The sequence below is a fragment of the Heptranchias perlo genome, unplaced genomic scaffold (assembly GCF_035084215.1).
Source record: "Heptranchias perlo isolate sHepPer1 unplaced genomic scaffold, sHepPer1.hap1 HAP1_SCAFFOLD_62, whole genome shotgun sequence".
NCBI classification, from domain to species: Eukaryota; Metazoa; Chordata; class Chondrichthyes; order Hexanchiformes; family Hexanchidae; genus Heptranchias; species Heptranchias perlo.
In genome coordinates, this window is record NW_027139644.1 from 3734935 (window position 1) to 3752176 (window position 17242).

General features: G+C 43.6%; 1 non-coding gene across 1 annotated transcript; it reads left to right on the forward strand.

The window, feature by feature from the left end:
- Window positions 1-16413: 16413 nt before the first annotated feature.
- trnav-cac (transfer RNA valine (anticodon CAC)) lies at window positions 16414-16486 on the forward strand. The gene has a single exon. It is a non-coding gene; the product is annotated as a tRNA-Val (tRNA).
- Window positions 16487-17242: the final 756 nt, after the last annotated feature.

Here is a 17242-nt window from a genome sequence, read left to right on the forward strand (position 1 = left end):
GGGGTGGACCCAGTATATATCTTATAATACATTCTGTACAATACAAGGTGGGGTGGACTCAGTACATATCTGAAATTACATTCTGTATAATACAAGGTGGGGTGGACTCAGGATGCATCTTATATTACATCCTGTATAATACAAGGTGGGGTGCACTCAGTACATATCTCAAATTACATTCTGTACAACACAAGTTGAGGTGCACTCAGTACATATCTTATGTTACACTCTGTATAATACAAGGTAGGGTGTACTCAGTACATATCTTATATTACATTCTGTACAATACAAGGTAGGGTGTACTCAGTACATATCTTATATTACACTCTGTATAATACAAGGTGGGGTGGACTCAGTACATATCTTATATTACATTCTGTACAATACAAGGTGGGGTGGACTCATTACATATCTTATATTACATTCTCTACAATACAAGGTGAGGTGGACTCAGTCCATATCTTATATTATTTTCTGTACAATACAAGGTGGGGTGGACTCAGTACATATCTTGTATTACATTCTGTACAATACAAGGTGGGGTGGACACAGTACATATCTTATGTTACATTCTGCACAATACAAGGTGGAGTGGACTCAGTACATATCATGAATTAAATTCTGTAGAATACAAGGTGAGGTGGACTCAGTCCATAACTTATATTTCATTCTGTACAATACCAGGTGGGGTGGACTCATTGCACATCTTAAATTACATTCTCTACAATAGAAGGTGAGGTGGACTCAGTACATATCTCATATTACATTCTGTACAATACAAGTTCGAGTGGACTCAGTACGCATCTTATATTACATTCTGTACAATATAAGGTGGGGTGGACTCAGTACATATCTTTTGTTACATTCTGTACAATACAAGGTGGGGTGGACTCAGTACATATCTTTTGTTACATTCTGTACAATACAGGGTGGGGTGGACTCAGTACATATCTTATATTACATTCTGTACAATCCAAGGTGCGGTGGACTCAGTACATATCTGAAAATACATTCTGTATAATACAAGGTGGGGTGGACTCAGGATGCATCTTATCTTACATCCTGTATAATACAAGGTGGGGTGCACTCAGTACATATCTCAAATTACATTCTGTACAACACAAGTTGAGGTGGACTCAGTACATATCTTATATTACACTCTGTATAATACAAGGTAGGGTGTACTCAGTACATATCTTATATTACATTCTGTACAATACAAGGTAGGGTGTACTCAGTACATATCTTATATTACACTCTGTACAATACAAGGTGGGGTGGACTCAGTACATATCTTATATTACATTCTGTACAATACAAGGTGAGGTGGACTCAGTCCATATCTTATATTATTTTCTGTACAATACAAGGTGGGGTGGACACAGTACATATCTTATGTTACATTCTGCACAATACAAGTTGGGGTGGACTCAGTCCATATCTTGAATTAAATTCTGTAGAATACAAGGTGAGGTGGACTCAGTCCATAACTTATATTTCATTCTGTACAATACAACGTGGGGTGGACTCATTGCACATCTTAAATTACATTCTCTACAATAGAAGGTGAGGTGGACTCAGTACATATCTTACATTACATTCTGTACAATACAAGGTGGAGTGGACTCAGTACATATCTCATATTACATTCTGTACAATACAAGTTAGAGTGGACTCAGTACGCATCTTATATTACATTCTGTACAATATAAGGTGGGGTGGACTCAGTACATATCTTTTGTTACATTCTGTACAATACAAGGTGGAGTGGACTCAGTACATATCTCATATTACATTCTGTACAATACAAGTTAGAGTGGACTCAGGACGTATCTTATATTGTATTCTTTACAATACAAGATGGGGTGGACTCAGTACGTATCTTAAATTACATTCTGTGCAATACAAGATGGGGTGGACTCAGTACATATCTCATATTTACATTCTGTACAATACAAGTTAGATTGGACTCTGCACATATCTTATATTACATTCTGTACAATATAAGGTGGGGTGGACTCAGTACATATCTTATGTTACATTCTGTACAATATAAGGTGGGGTGGACCCAGTACATATCTTATATTACATTCTGTACAATACAAGGTGGGGTGGACTCAGTAGATATCTTACATTACATTCTGTATAATACAAGGTGGGGTCGACTCAGGATGCATCTTATATTACATACTGTACAATATAAGGTGTGATATACTCAGTAAATATTTTATATTATATTCTGTACAATACAAGGTGGGGTGGACTCAGTCCATATCTTATATTACATTCTGTACAATACAAGGTGGGGTGGACTCAGTACATATCTTATTTTACATTCTGTACATTTCAAGGTGGGGTGCACTCAGTACATATCTTATATCACATTCTGTACAATACATGGTGGGTTGGACTCAGTACATATCTTATATCACAATCTGTATAATACAGGGTTTGTTGGACTCAGAGAGGTGTAATATTACAAGGAGGGTAATATTGCACGAAGATGGAATATTACACAAAGGGGAATATTACACAGAGAGGGAATATTACAGAGAGGGGGACTATTACACTGAGAGGGGGAGAGATTGAACAGGGAGGTGGAGGGATTGAACAGGGTGGGGCGAACTTCTAATTCAAACAAGAGAAAACAGTTGAGGGAAAAGCTGTTGACCTTTCGCTGACAGCAACTGACAGAACAAAAGTTGCAACAATGTCCAGAGCAGCAGTGTGCGGGGCCCAGGGACAGAAGAGAAAATAAACCCAGGGGAGGGTTGGACCCTGCAGCAAACACTGAGCAGTGCGGCACCGTTGAGGGGCATTCAGAGGAAAGGCAGGGGAGAAACAAGCTGCAGACTTGGATTAGGGAGAGATTCTTTGCAACTGGTGGAGTGTGAGAGAGAGGGGGGAGAGGGTGAGAGAGAGGGAGGGAGAGACAGTGAGAGTGAAAGGGAGCGAGGGAGATAGACGGAGAGTGAGGGTGAGAGAGAGAGGGGAGAGAGGGAGGGATGGAGGGAGAGAGAGAGGGAGAGGGAGGAAGAGAGACAGAGAGAGGGAGAGAGAGACAGAGAGATAGGGGGAGAGGGGGATAGAGAGGGAGAGGAATGGAGAGATAGAGTGAGAGGGAGAGGGAGGGAGAGAGAGAGAGAGAGAGGGGGAGAGAGAGAGTGAGAGGGAGAGGGAGGGAGAGAGAGAGAGCGAGGGAGAGGGAGGGAGAGAGAGAGAGGGAGAGGGAGAGGGGGAGAGAGAGAGTGAGAGGGAGAGGGGTGAGGGAGAGAGAGAGGGAGAGGGAGGGAGAGAGAGAGGGAGAGAGAGAGAGGGGGGAGAGGGAGAGAGAGAGTGAGAGGGAGAGAGATTGAGAGGGAGGGAGAGAGAGAGAGGGGGAGAGAGAGGGAGATGGAGGGTGGGAAAGAGGGAGAGGGAGGGAGAGAGAGAGAGGTAGAGGGAAGGAGAGAGAGAGAGATTGAGAGGGAGGGAGAGAGAGGGACCGAGGGATAGAGAGAGAGGGAGAGGGAGAGATTGTGGGGGAGGGAGAGAGAGGGAGAGAGAGAGGGGGAGAGGGAGGGACGGAAAACGAGAGAGTGAGGGAGGGAAAAAGAGAGAGTGAGAGAGGAAGTGGGAGGGAGGGAGTTCTGGGCTCTTGCTGTGCCTTTTTAATCCCTTGCTTTTCTTCTTAATCAATTCCCTCTCTCTGTCTCTCTCCCCTCAGGAATCTTTTTGATGAAATGCTGCAAGGAGATGATCCAGAAAGAGACATTTTGTGAGGAGGAGGAGGAGTGGGAGAAATCCTGGGCCAAGAATCGTTCTCTCCGCTGGGGACGGACTGACTGAGACCTTCACCACAGCCTGGACGCGATGGGGAGCACGTGAGTAATGTCTGGGTTACTCTGGGGTCACTGGGTTCACACTGGGTTCACGGGGACATTCAGGGGACACTGGGGGGGTCACTGGAACATTGTTGTGGTAGCTCTTGTTGTTGTGGTTGTGGTCTGAACATCAAGACCGCCACTCTGGCATCACTCTGGGCTGACTGGCTGCAACCAAGCATCATTCTGGGTTCACTGCGGGATCACTGGGGACACTCTGTTGGCTACTTGCCGCCATCTGACCAAGATGGCAGCGGCGCAGCCGCCTTTTGTCCAAAAGGTTGGCCGCGCTGTGCTCCATTTTGTCCAAAGTGTCCGTCCCCTAATATCACCCACAGTCATTTCCAGGCTGCAATCCTCAACCTGCCCTTTAACTGTCCTCGTGTCAGAGAATCACAATTCATATTTTAACTGGGAAACTGCAGGAACAGAGTGAAACGGGTCTGCTTGTGTCCCTGGATTCAGTCCACACTGCGGAGACATCTGTCTAAATTATAAATGAAACACCAGGAGTGAACATGGTCAATATAGTTATATAAAAGCTGTAAATGAAGCCGTTTATTATTGTTGGATCAGTCCTGTATGAGAACAGATTTAAACTTTATTCCTGAGAGAGGTCTGATTTAGTAATAACCTGGACTTTGAGATGTTTGTGTTTTATCCACCACATTATTTACATCGGAGTCAAAGCTGCTGATATAATGTGTTTGTTAAACTGACTGTAACTCATAGCAATGATCAGGAGTATAACCGTGTCAGTGGAGACTTATCCCCTGTATAAATCAGGGCTTGTTGGAATGGATCAGCTCAGAGTGCCTGCCGGAGTTGTGGTTTCCAGGTCAACAGAAGTCAGTGCTTCTCACAGAAATGGAATATCCAGTAATATTTCAGATAATACGCATTTATTATCCTGTTCTTGCATCCATTGGAGTTCCGGGTAAGCCGTTATCTCATCTGTTAAAGGTATAAATCGGTGTTAACTCTGCTGCTGTACTTGGCAAAATTTTTTTTGTCCCGACATATTTTACACAGTCACTGTTCTGTTCTATTGGTTGAATGATGGAACGTGTTTAGTCTCTGCTCTTTCGGTATTGAGGAGCTGCATTCTATCTGTCATGAATTTGTCTATCCATTCCTGGCATTGTTACTGCATTATTCTCTGTACTGAATGTATTGGGCTAAGAGTTGGTATCAGACCATCAGGAGATGATAACAGTTTCTTGTTGTGGAACTAACCTGTCCTGGAATATGTTATCATCAATGTGTTTTCAGTGATTGATAATGAGACAGCTCACGGTCTCAGTGTTACAAGGAGGCAGTGCAGTGTCTTCCCTCCCAAATAACATGCTTCAGTTTAACTGGGATTTCAATTTATTGATTGGTGATCACTGTTATGAAATATTATTTCATTATGTGTGTATCTGACGCCGCTACTGATGTCTGGTTACTGAACTGAGTTTTCTGCTGAATCTTTCACATCTCCTTCTCTGCTTCACTGTGGATGAATTCACTGACTGTCACTGGGCTTCACTGTAAAATGAAATGTTTTAATGTTTTGTGGTCTCAATTTGCACTGTCCCTGTTGGAATCAGCAGACCTTCTATGCACCTGTAGGTTATAAGTATGATGTTTGCGTTTTGTAAATTGAACAATCCCGCCATCTATCCCGATACCCTATAATTACTGGAGAAGGCATCTCAAATATTGTGAGATCTGCCTGGAAGGGGCATTCGATTCTGTTTGTTCCATGATTTGAAGATGAAGTGAACAGTGTAGGTGAACAGGTGGAGAACTGAATGATCTGTAGAAACATTAAACTATTCCACAGAGGCTTCACTATTAAACAAAATGACAATGAGAATAGGATCGGTGGAACAAGGGGCTGGTGAATAGAATACAGGCACAGGATGATAGGATTTAATCGGATATCAAAATGGACTTGAGAAAGAGAGTAGAGTGAGTGATAGAGAGGGCGACTGAGAGGGAAAGCGAGAGGCTGTGGTGTGAATAATTCATCAGAACGAACTGCTGAAACTTCCAGTAAAATTAAACAGAGAAAAAATGACTTGAATGTGTCATTATGGTATGGTCAGATTGGGTGAGTTTTTATTGTGGGACTCGCTCCTCATGTTTATATGCCTGTCAGGTCCTCAGTCTGTTTTTGTGAATGTTCCTTGTTTTCCAACTTAACACTAAACATAATTAAAATTTGCTGAAAAAAATTGAATCAGAAATGTCTTGATCGTAATGAATTGTTCGGATACAGTACGTTAAAGTTAGATGAATTCAATAAACAACGAGGTTGATTTAATTAATACTTTTAAATTTAATTTCAAGTGAATTGCAAAGTAAATTTATTGTACACAATTTATAACGACACAGGTTCCCTGATATCAATAACCACAGAAATGAACTGTTGAATGTAATAGTTGGATTGTGTTAGTGGGACCGATAGATTAGATTTCCTCTAACTCTCTGCTGCAGTCTCTCCCTGTGAATCCCAGCCTCTCCTCTCACTGCATTGAATCCTCTGTCTCCTCATTCGTTGCTTCAATTTGTCCCCCTCCCAATCTCACTCACTCGCTCGGTCTCCAGCTGCCTTTCCCGTTTCGTGCCAGCCACTGTCGGCTCACTTAACCCAGAAAAATAAATCAGCTGTACCTCCCCCTGTCCCCTCACATTCCCGACCCTTCCCACTTTTTCCCGTCAGTCTGGAACCCAAACCCGGCTTTAATCCGCTAGATTCCCGGTGTGTCAAACCCCTTCTCCCTTCCCCACCGGCACTGCGCCCTCTCTCTGCCCTTCCAGTGCATCCGGGGCTCACTTTATTCACTTTCTGCATTCATCTCCCAATTCATTATCGATCATTGTGTTTAAAAACGTCCCTCTATCCGAAAGCGCTGCCCAGGTCAATGAAACACATTCCTTCGATGCATCAACAAAGCTGGAATTTTCACCCCAGATCCTCTCAAACTGCTGCTTTGACTCCAGGTCTGATCAGTAATTTCTCTGCTTCCTTTTCTCTCTCTTACAGTTAACTCGGTGGCGATTGTGATCCTGTCCCGAGGAAAGTGCGGTCTCTCCAAATGTATCAGTGTCTACCTGGTGGGAATGGCAGTGGCCGATCTCCTGGTCGTTATCATTCGTGTGATACTGGTGTGGATTAATGCGATGTATCGCCCATGGCCATTCCTGCACATTACTCCTGTGTGTAGTTCTATTATCGTCTTGAGTGCTGCAGCCATCATGGTTTCTGTCTGGTTCACAGTCGCTTTCACCTTTGATGGATTTGTGGCCATTTGTTGTGAGAAGCTGAAAACAAAATATTGCACCGAGAGAACGGCGGCTGTGGTTCTGGGAACAGTGAGTGTGTTGGGCTGTTTGGTGACTGTCCCCTGGTACTTTACATTGAAACCTGAATATATAATTGATAATGTTCCCTGGGGTTGTGCGACTAAACCGAGCTTCCGTGCTTCCCCAGCATGGGCCGCATTTAACATGTTTAACCTCATTTTATCCCCTTGTCTCCCGTTCTGTCTGATTTTGCTGCTCAATGTTCTGACGGTCAGGCGTATTCTAATGTCCAGTCGAGTCCGCAGGGGACTCCGGGGCCGCGGCAATGGAGAGAATCAGAGTGATCCAGAGATGGAGAACCGAAAGAAATCCATCATTTTACTCTTCAGTATATCGGGCAGTTTTATACTGTTGTGGCTGACACAGGTTGTATTTAACATTTATGTGCGAATTGCAGACATTCGGTATTTTTACTCCTACACTGACCCTGTTTATATCACACAACAGACAGCAAAGATGCTGCAGCTTCTCAGTTCCTGCACAAACACGTGTATTTATGTCCTGACCCAGACTAAATTCAGAGAGGAGCTGAAGAACGCGGTGAAATACCCACTCAATCTAATTATTAAATTAGTGAAATCATAGAAAGAGCTGAAGGGTTTCAAGCACTGGAACTAAATCCCATTTCATACTCCATCCCCTACACTTCCCAGGGGAAGGAAAGAACATTTTATATTAACAGCACAGAGCCCTGAAATGATCTTAAATCAGATTCTGAGATTATATTTTATTGATAATCTGACCGATTGAGGCGGGATTTGCTTTGCAGACAACACGTGAATTGTTGCTCAAAATGGCGGCACTAAAGAGCTCAGCTGGACTTCAATTAACTGACCGCAAGACAAAATGGGCAAAGCTGGAAATCAAAGTCACTTCTGTGGACCTGATCAGGATGTATGTGCTTCACATAAATGGTGAGAGAGAGGGAGAGAGGAAGGGAGAGAGGGAGAGAGAGGGGTGAGACAGAGAGAGACAGAGAGAGAGAGGGGAGGGGGAGAACGGGAGACAGAGAGAGAGTGAGAAAGAGGGAGTTAGGGAGCGAGAAAGAGGGAGAGAAAGGGAGATGCAATTAGAGAGAGACAGAGGCAGTGAGAGGGAAACAGAGAGAATGAGAGAGGGAGAGTCAGAGACAAAGAGAGAGTTGGAGAGAGACAGGGAGAGAGAGACAGAGAAAGAGATACAAAGGGGAAGAGAGAGGGAAAGGGCGAGAGAGAGAGAGAGTGGGAGAGAGAGAGGGAGAGAAAGAAGGAGAGGCAGAGAGACAGAGAGGGAGATATAGAGAGAGGGAAGCGAGGGAAAGAAAGAGACAGAGAGAGAGAGACAGAGAGAGATACCAGGAGAAAGACAAAGAGAGAGGCCGGGAGAGAGAAACAAAGAGAGAGGTGATGCTGGGAGGCTGCACAATAAAGTCACTCAGCCTTGTGTACCTGACGCTGACCATTACTGACTGCAGGAGTTTCCCAGCTGCTCTGTGTCGTAAACATTCATCTGAAAAACGAAAGCCTGAGACTAAATCGGCTTCAGCATGTCTGAAGGAAAAGGACGATTAAAACGAGGAAGGGCTGTTAGAAGGACTGTTAATAACACGTTGTGAATGACCACACAGCAGAGGATAGATCATCACAGCAAAAATAACGATCCCAGAAGGGCTGGAGATGGTTCGAACTCTTGCCGGCTTGACTTGGTTACGTTGTGGACACTGAGAGAAAACAAGTGAAGTGTCAATCAATCATGGGTTGTATTTGTAGGAATCTATTTTTGATAAGGTACTGTCCTAGAGGTGTGGTTCTATGATACAAAGAAGCTGGGCAGAAGTTGAGTGGGGAGAGACGCAGATCCAGCACGGCTGCTCCAAACTCACCTTTCGCTTCCTCGCAGCACCACCTCACCTGGAATCTTCCTGACTGCTCGTTACCTCCCAGATTGGTGCCTCGGTGCTGGTTTACAGATTGCCTGTGAAGCAGATGACCTGGATACAAGAGTAAGACAGGCTACACTACAACGGTATCCATCAAAACGCCTGGAATCTTCCAGGCAAGCTTGAGTCAACCATAAGGATATAACTTTCGTTATCAGCTTCGTCGAAGATAGACATTGGATTTCCAAACGGTTATGCATTTTAGGAATACAGAATGTGTTGTTTTATTGGTGTTAAAGCAATTCTAAATCGGGTATAATCCCAAGATGTTGATTAAATTCTAATGTAAATTTTTCTAGTGTGTTAAGAATAATAAATGATTGTTTTGTTCATAAAGCCATGGTTTATGCCTGAAGTTTCTTTCGGATAAAGAGCCTATCATTTAAATATAAATTTTAACCTTTTGGAGATAAAAAGGCACTGCCCCAAATTAAAGTGTAAAATCACTTCACACCTTTTTGCTCCTCCATCTGTACCATGTGTAACTTTCCCAGTGAGCTGCTGGATTCTGTAATAAATCACAATGTACTCTTAACCCTTCTGCTATCTTACTAAACTAGGCAGGGTCCCGGAGCACTCTCCTGTTCTGTTACTGTTACAAATACTGTTATTGTTTCAGATTAAAGAAAAATATGAATAATAGACAAATGAACCAAATCCTAGATCAGAACTGCATTCAGATTGAGTCCAATTTTACTCTGATTTATTTGATAGAAGCTAGAATTGCAAACTCTACACAAAATGCCTCATTTGACCTACCTTCCGAATGTCTGGTCTTTCGTTCTCCAGAAGCATTACATTCAAATAACCAAATGTTAATCCATTTTTTTTGCAGAAGTTCACATTTTGGTCCTTGATTTCCTCACTGCTCTGCTGTCTTTGTGTTAAACACCAGCTAGTGCCAGACTCACTCAGTTTGTATCTTTAACTATAGTTCAACAGTGATTTAACAGGAACAGCAAATGAACCCTCTCCATGTGTCACACCGCAGCTCGCTTCATCTTGCCCCTCACGAAGATGGCTGCCTTCTTGGTGGCCATTAGGTTTCAGGATCATGGCGTCCATTTTGTTTAAGCTTCATGGCGGCCAATTTGTTCAATATGACCATCTTGTCCCCCAGTAACTTGGCAGCCTTGCCCCTCAGTTAAATGGCAGCCTTGCCCCTCAGTTAAATGGCAGCCTTGCCCCTCAGTACGATGTCCAGCTTGCCCCTCAGTTGAATGGCCGCCTTGCCCCTCAGTAAGATGACTGCCTTACTGGTGTCCATTTTGTTTCAGGTTCATGACATTGAAGTTGTTGATCATAGATTTAAGGTTTCATGGTAACTATGGTACAAGAGGAGGCCTTTCGCCCCACTGTGCCTGTGCCAGCTCTTTGAAAGGGCTGTCGAATTTGTCCCATTACCTCCTTTGCTCTTTCCCCACATCCTTTATGGAGGCTTTGTAATAGTAGTTGTATTTTACAAATACATATATATGTAATAATGCAGATTGATGTTGTAGTGGTTGCTGTAAGATATACAAGTTGTTGTAGTCGATAAAGATTGTCTCTCAATCTTTTACTCTTTAGATTCTTCTCCTTTATAAACTAGGCTTTGTTTCTGTGTAAATGAATGTTGCTGAGAGATTGTCCCTGTAACGGATGAGGGATCTTGCTTTGTGTTAGGTTTTTTAAAAAACTTTTTGCTTTGGCTCTTTTTAATGTCATGAATTTGTTTGAACTCTTTGGCCGATTGGAAAAAGCCACAAACTGTAAGTTGACCACAAACTACAGGCTTTCTCTCCACAGGGCACTGACCGAGGCCTTTAACACAGGCTGCACCCAATGAGACTCACGTGAGATTTGTCTGGGTCACTGTGGGATCAATGGGTGCACTGTGGGGTCACTGGTTGCTGTGGGATCACTGGGACACTGCAGGTTCACTGGGATATTTTGGAATCACTAGGATACTGTGGGATCAGTGGGACACTGTGGAATCATTGAGTTAATGTGGGAGCACTGGGACACAGGCGACCACTTTATTTAAGAAGACCGCGTTAATGGCCACCATTTTGTTTCAGCTTTATGGCGTTACAGGAGGAATTTCATGACCCATTCTATGTAATATGTAATATACATATATATAAAACACGTTATTTTATATGCACACGTTGTTGTACATAAAGAAAGTCTCTCAAAAGTTTGCACAGATGCAGTTTGGATACTGGTAACTCTGGGTGCACCGTGGAATCACTGGGTGCACGGGGGGACACTGGGGGCACTGTGGGATCACTGGGATCACTTTGAGAGAACTGGGACATTTTGGGATCACTGAGACATTTTGGATCACTGCGGCAATATCACTGGGTGCACTGTAGGGTCACTGGGTCACGCTGCGATCACTGTGGGATCACTGGGTGCACTGTGGATCATTGGGACACTGTGCATGACTGAGGCAATATCTCGAATGCACTGTGGTATCAGTGGGTCACTCTGCAATCACTGTGGGATCACTGGGTGCACTTTAGATCACTGGGACACTGTGGATCAATGGGGCACTATCACTGGGTGCACTGTGGGATCACTTGGTCACTGTGGGAACACTGTGGGATATTTAATTACCCAGATTGGCCGAATGGCCTGTTTCTGTGACGTGCTGAATTCTATGTAATATTTATATAAAGATATACTGTATTGTATTTTACATAAAAGAAGTAGCTGTTGTAAAACAGAAAGAGTAGTCGGGCCGAATGGACACTGTACAGTGCTGTACTGTACATTCGATGTTAAATATATATACATATAATATTTGATTATATATTGTATCATATTTTATACTCCAGAAGTTGTTGTCAAATAAGAAATTCAGGGCAACTTCTTTACCCAGATGGGCTGATTGGCCTGTTTCTGTGTCGTGCTGTATTCTATGCAAAATGTATGTAATGATATATTCGGGGTTAAATTCGATAACCCCTGAATCCGGGCGCGGGGGTCGATTAACCCCCACGTGATTAACCTGAACCCGGTCATTGAGATGCAGACAGTCCGTGAGATTGGTGCTGTCTGGTGATTTACCTGATTCCTGCGAGCGGTCAGGCCTGGCTGCGCTGTTGAGCGGCTTCTCACCAGGAGGGGAGCCCCCATATTACGTGAGTGGTTTGCACCTCTTGAAGGCAGTCGACACCTCGAAAAGGCAGGTTGCACCTCGCAAATTCAAACCTTTGATTCAGATACAAACCTCCGGGTTCATTTCTTCTCGTACAGTTTTGATTGGCAGTTTCTTTTGAATTAAACAGACCATTGTTTAAAATGACTGGCTCCCAGTCACTGTTCTGAAGCCATTTATCAGCCTGTCTTTTTCAAACTGGTGAGTCTGTTTGGAATCTCTGAGAATGTTCATCAAGTCGACAGCTTCCATAGTTTGTGAGAAAAAGAGAACAAAGAACCAGGATGTTCGAAAGTTCGGTCACAGTTTCGTGTAGTATTTGTGAATTATTTATTATTTTCTTTTCCAATAAGGATCTGGTTGAGCTTCACAGTAAAACTGTTGTCTTACTGCTAATATTCTGTTTATTCTCTCACTGTTTCATCAATTTGTTTGACAGTTAAAGTCTAAAACAAGGCCTAGTGTAGTGTGAATCTGTCACCCTCTGAAGAGCAGGCACTATTAGGCACTGGATAGAACGAGTGGGCTGAGATAATCTGAAGGGGTTTCACTGTTCATTACCTGGAGCCCTTCAAATGTTACACTGATATCAGGACAAGCGGAAACACTGAGACATTGGGAGTGAAGCCTCACCTAACAGAGGAGCTGCTTTTTCAAGCTTAGAAATACAGCTGATTTTAAATCAGCAAAATTTCACTTCATTGAAGTTGACAAAAAGGCAACTATCTCTGAACTGTCTCCACTATCTGAAAAACACGGACATTTTACTGACCGTGGAATAATGATCTTGTTGAAACTGTACAAAATAAAACTCAATTGTAATCTTTTTTACAATAACGATCTGATATGAAGCATTCTCCAAACAAACAAAAGCTCCAAGCATCCCCGGGACATTGAGAGATTATGTGAGTGGGCAAAACTGTGGCAAATGGAGTTTAATGAGGGGAAATGTGAGGCCATCCACTTCGGATCTAAGAAAGATAGATCAGAGAGTTTTCTAAATGGTGAGGAGCTCGGAACTGTGGAGGAGCAGAGAGATTTAGGGGTCCAAGTACAGACATCATTAAAAGCTAGTGGACAAAAATAATTCAAAAGGCGAATAGAATGTTGGCCTTTATTTCAAGAGGGCTGGAATATAAAGGGGTGCAAGTTATGTTCCAGCTGTACAGAGCTCTGGTTAGAGCCCATCTGGAGGACTGCATTCAGTTCTGGGCACTGCAACTCAGGAAGGATATATTGGCCTTGGAAGAGCTGCAGCGCAGATTCACCAGAATGATCTCGGGGCTAAAAGGGTTAAATTATGAGGACAGGTTGAATAGACAAGGCTTGTATTCCCCTGAATATAGAAGATTTAGGCGTGATTGAATTGAGGTGTTTAATGTGATGAACGGAGTTGATAGGGTCGATAGAGAGAAATTACTTCCTCTGTTGGGGGAGTCGAGAACAAAGGGGCATAACCTTAAAATTAGAGCTCGGCCGTCCAGGGGTGATGTCAGGAAGCACTTCTTCACACAATGGGTAGTGGAAATCTGGAACTCTCTCCCACAAAAGTCTGTTGAGGCTGGGGGTCGATCCGAAATTTCAAAACGGAGATTGATAGACTTTTGTTCGGCAAGGGTATGAAGGATTCTGGAACCAAGGCGGGTAGATGGAGTTAAGATACAAATCAGCCATGATCGAATTGAATGGCGGAACAGGTTGAGGAGCTGAAATGTCTACTCCTGTGCCTATGTAACAGGCTCGTGTGGCTGAATGGACTCCTCTTGTTCGTATGTAACATGCGCGAGGGGCTGAATGGCATCCAGATCCTGTATAACAGTCTTCAAGGGATGAATAGCCTCCTCCTGTTCCATTGCAACAAGCTCAAGGGGCTTAATGACGAAGTCCCATTCCAGTGTAATAGGCTCGAGGTGCTGAATTGCCTTCAGTTCCCGTATAACACGCTCGAGGGGCTGAATGACCTGCTGCTGTTCCTATGTAACAGGCTTGCGGGGCTGATTGGCCATCAGATCTGGTGTAAGGGGCTCGAGGGGCTGAATGGCCTTCTCCTGTTGCAAACTGACAGGCTTGAAGGGTTGATTGGCGTCTAGTTCCTGTATAACAGGGTCGAAGGGCTGAATGGCCTTCAGTTCCCAGATAACAGGCTCGAGGGGCTCAATGGCCTCCTCCTTTTGCTATTTAACAGGCTTGAGGGGTTGATTGGGCTCAAGTTCCTGTATAACAGGCTCGAAGGGCTGAATGGCCTCCTCCTGATTCTATGTAACAGGCTTGAGGAGATGATCGGCCTCCAGTAACGATGAAACAGGCTTGAGGGGCTGAATGGCCTCCTCCTTTTCCTGTGTAACAGCCTTCAGAGGCTGAATGGCCTTCAGTTCCCATATAAGAGGCTTGAGGAGCTCAATGGCCTCCTTCTGTTCCTGTCGATCAGCCGTGAAGGACTTGCCGCCATTTTGTCCAAGATGGCCACCGTACTTACAGACATTTTGTCTAAAAATTCGAGCCGGACCTTTCAGGAGCGAGATTAGAAAACATCTCCACACACAAAGCGTGGTGCAAGTTTGGAACTCTCTTCCGCAAACGGCAATTGATACTCGCTCAATTGCTAAATTTAGGTCTGAGATAGATAGCTTTTTGGCAATCAAAGGTATTAAGGGATATGGGCCAAAGGCGGGTATATGGAGTTAGATCACAGATCAGCCATGATCTTATCAAATGGCGGAGCAGGAACGAGGGGCTGAATGGCCTTCTCCTGTTCCTATGTTCCGATGATATTATTTATATGGAATTCCGACAGGCATTTGATAAGGTTCCACACAAGAGACTGTTGGCAAAAATGAAAGCGCATGGAACTTGAGGCAATGTATTGACATGGATAGAGAATTGGTTCGGAGATAGGAGACAGAGAGTAGGGATAATGGGTACATACAACAATTGGCAGCATGGGACTAGTGGTGTCCCCCAGGGATCTGTAACTGGGGTCTCAGCTTGTCTCCATAATTATCAATGACTTAGATGAAGGAACAGAGAGTCGTATATCCAAGTTTGCTGATGACACTAAGTTAGGTGTTACAGTAAGTAGTGTGGATGCGAGTGGAAAGTTGCAAAGGGACATTGATAGATTAAGTGAGTGGGCAAAACTATGGCAGATGGAGTTCAATGTGGGGTAATCCACTTTGGACCTATGGTCAGGGTATTTCCCAAATGCTAAGAAGCTGGGAACTGTGGAGAAGCAGAGAGAATTAACGGTTCATTTACATAAATCAGTAAAACCTAACGGACGGGTCCAAAAAATAATTTAAAAGGCTAACGGAGTGTGAGCCTTTATCTCAGGGGTCTGGAATATAAAGAAGTGGAAGTTATGTTACAGTTATATAAAGCTCTGGTTAGACTGCGTCTGGAGTCACTGCGTTCAGTTTTGGACACTGCACCTCAGGAAGGATAGATTCGCCTTGGAGGGGGTGCAGAGCAGATTCACCAGAATGTTACCGGGGCTAAAATGGTCAAATTATGAGGACAGGCTGCAGAGACTGGGCTCGTATTCCCTCGAGTATAGAAGATTGAGGGGCGGTCTGAGCGAGGTGTTTAACATGTTTAAATGATTCGATAGAATAGAGAGAGAGAATCAATTTCCTCTGGGGAATCAAGAACGAGGGGAACATAACCTTAAAATTAGAACCATGCTATTCAGGTTCGAAATCAGGAAGCACTTTTTTACACAAAGGGCAGTAGAAGTCTGGAACTCTGTCCTCCAAAAGACTGTGGATGCTGGGGGTCAACTGAAGCTATCAAGACTGAGATCGATAGTTTTTTGTTGGGTAAAGGTATCGAGAGATAGGGAGCAAAGACGGGTAAATGGATTTGCGGTTCAGATCATCTCTGATCTCATTGACGGGTGGAACAGGTGCAAGGGGCGAAATGGCCTCCTCCTGTTCCCAGTGGAAATGTTGAGAATATGTTTTGTTGAGTCTGTGATATCAGGTTCCACATCTGTCCAAACAAGGTCACATTTGGGAGTTCAATTACTTTGAAATGAACATTTTTCTTTTGTGACTTGTGCAACTTCGATCAATTGAATAGTTATGAAAGAGAATCAATGCCGTCATTCTAATTTCTGGCTGACAACCAAAGCAGAGGTTTCTGTAGTGTAGTGGTTATCACGTTCGCCTCACACGCGAAAGGTCCCCGGTTCGATCCCGGGCGGACACATTATGTTGGGGGAGATATTTTTTTCATCTGTGAAAGAGCCGGTCCTATTAAATTTAACACAAATTCGTGGTCTCACGAGCACTGAACATTTTAAACCGAGCCCTTCAAAATAAGTGTATAAAATGAGAAGGGATAAAAAGTTCATCGCACAAAAGAAATTATTAAAGTTTTCCAACTTCCCTCAGTAGCCTTTCATTCTGCAAAATAACGTTATCAGTTAATTAATGGTGAATAAAACAATGATTGTTTTTATTTCTAAAATGCGATTAATATAAAAAGTGTTCAAAAGTTGCTTTGTTGACCGGGAATCGCACCCCAGCCGTAGTGGTAAAAGCGCCGAATCCTAACCACTAGAGAGTTTTATTTACAGTGTCATCAGATTTAACATGGATTTCTCTTTCTCTGTGATTCAGCTTTTAATTCTTTTTAGTTCCTGATTGTGGATATTCCCGTGATTAAATAGGAATAAAGTACAATAGGCTCAGGAAAACCCGGGGAGGTGGCATCCCGCTCACTGAGCCTGTCGAGCAGCATTTATCTTACCAAACACTGGAGTGAGTGAAACTGTCTCGGGGGGTGGGGGGGTGTCTCAATGTGGAAAGGGTGGCGAGTGAAAGAGCCATTTATCAGTCAGGATGGCCGAGCGGTCCAAATTACTGCGTTTAGTTTGCAGTCTTCTTTAGAGGCATGGGTTCGAATCCCACTTATGACATTGGGTTTTTGACTCCTATTTTATTTGATGCTTGAGCTGCAGTT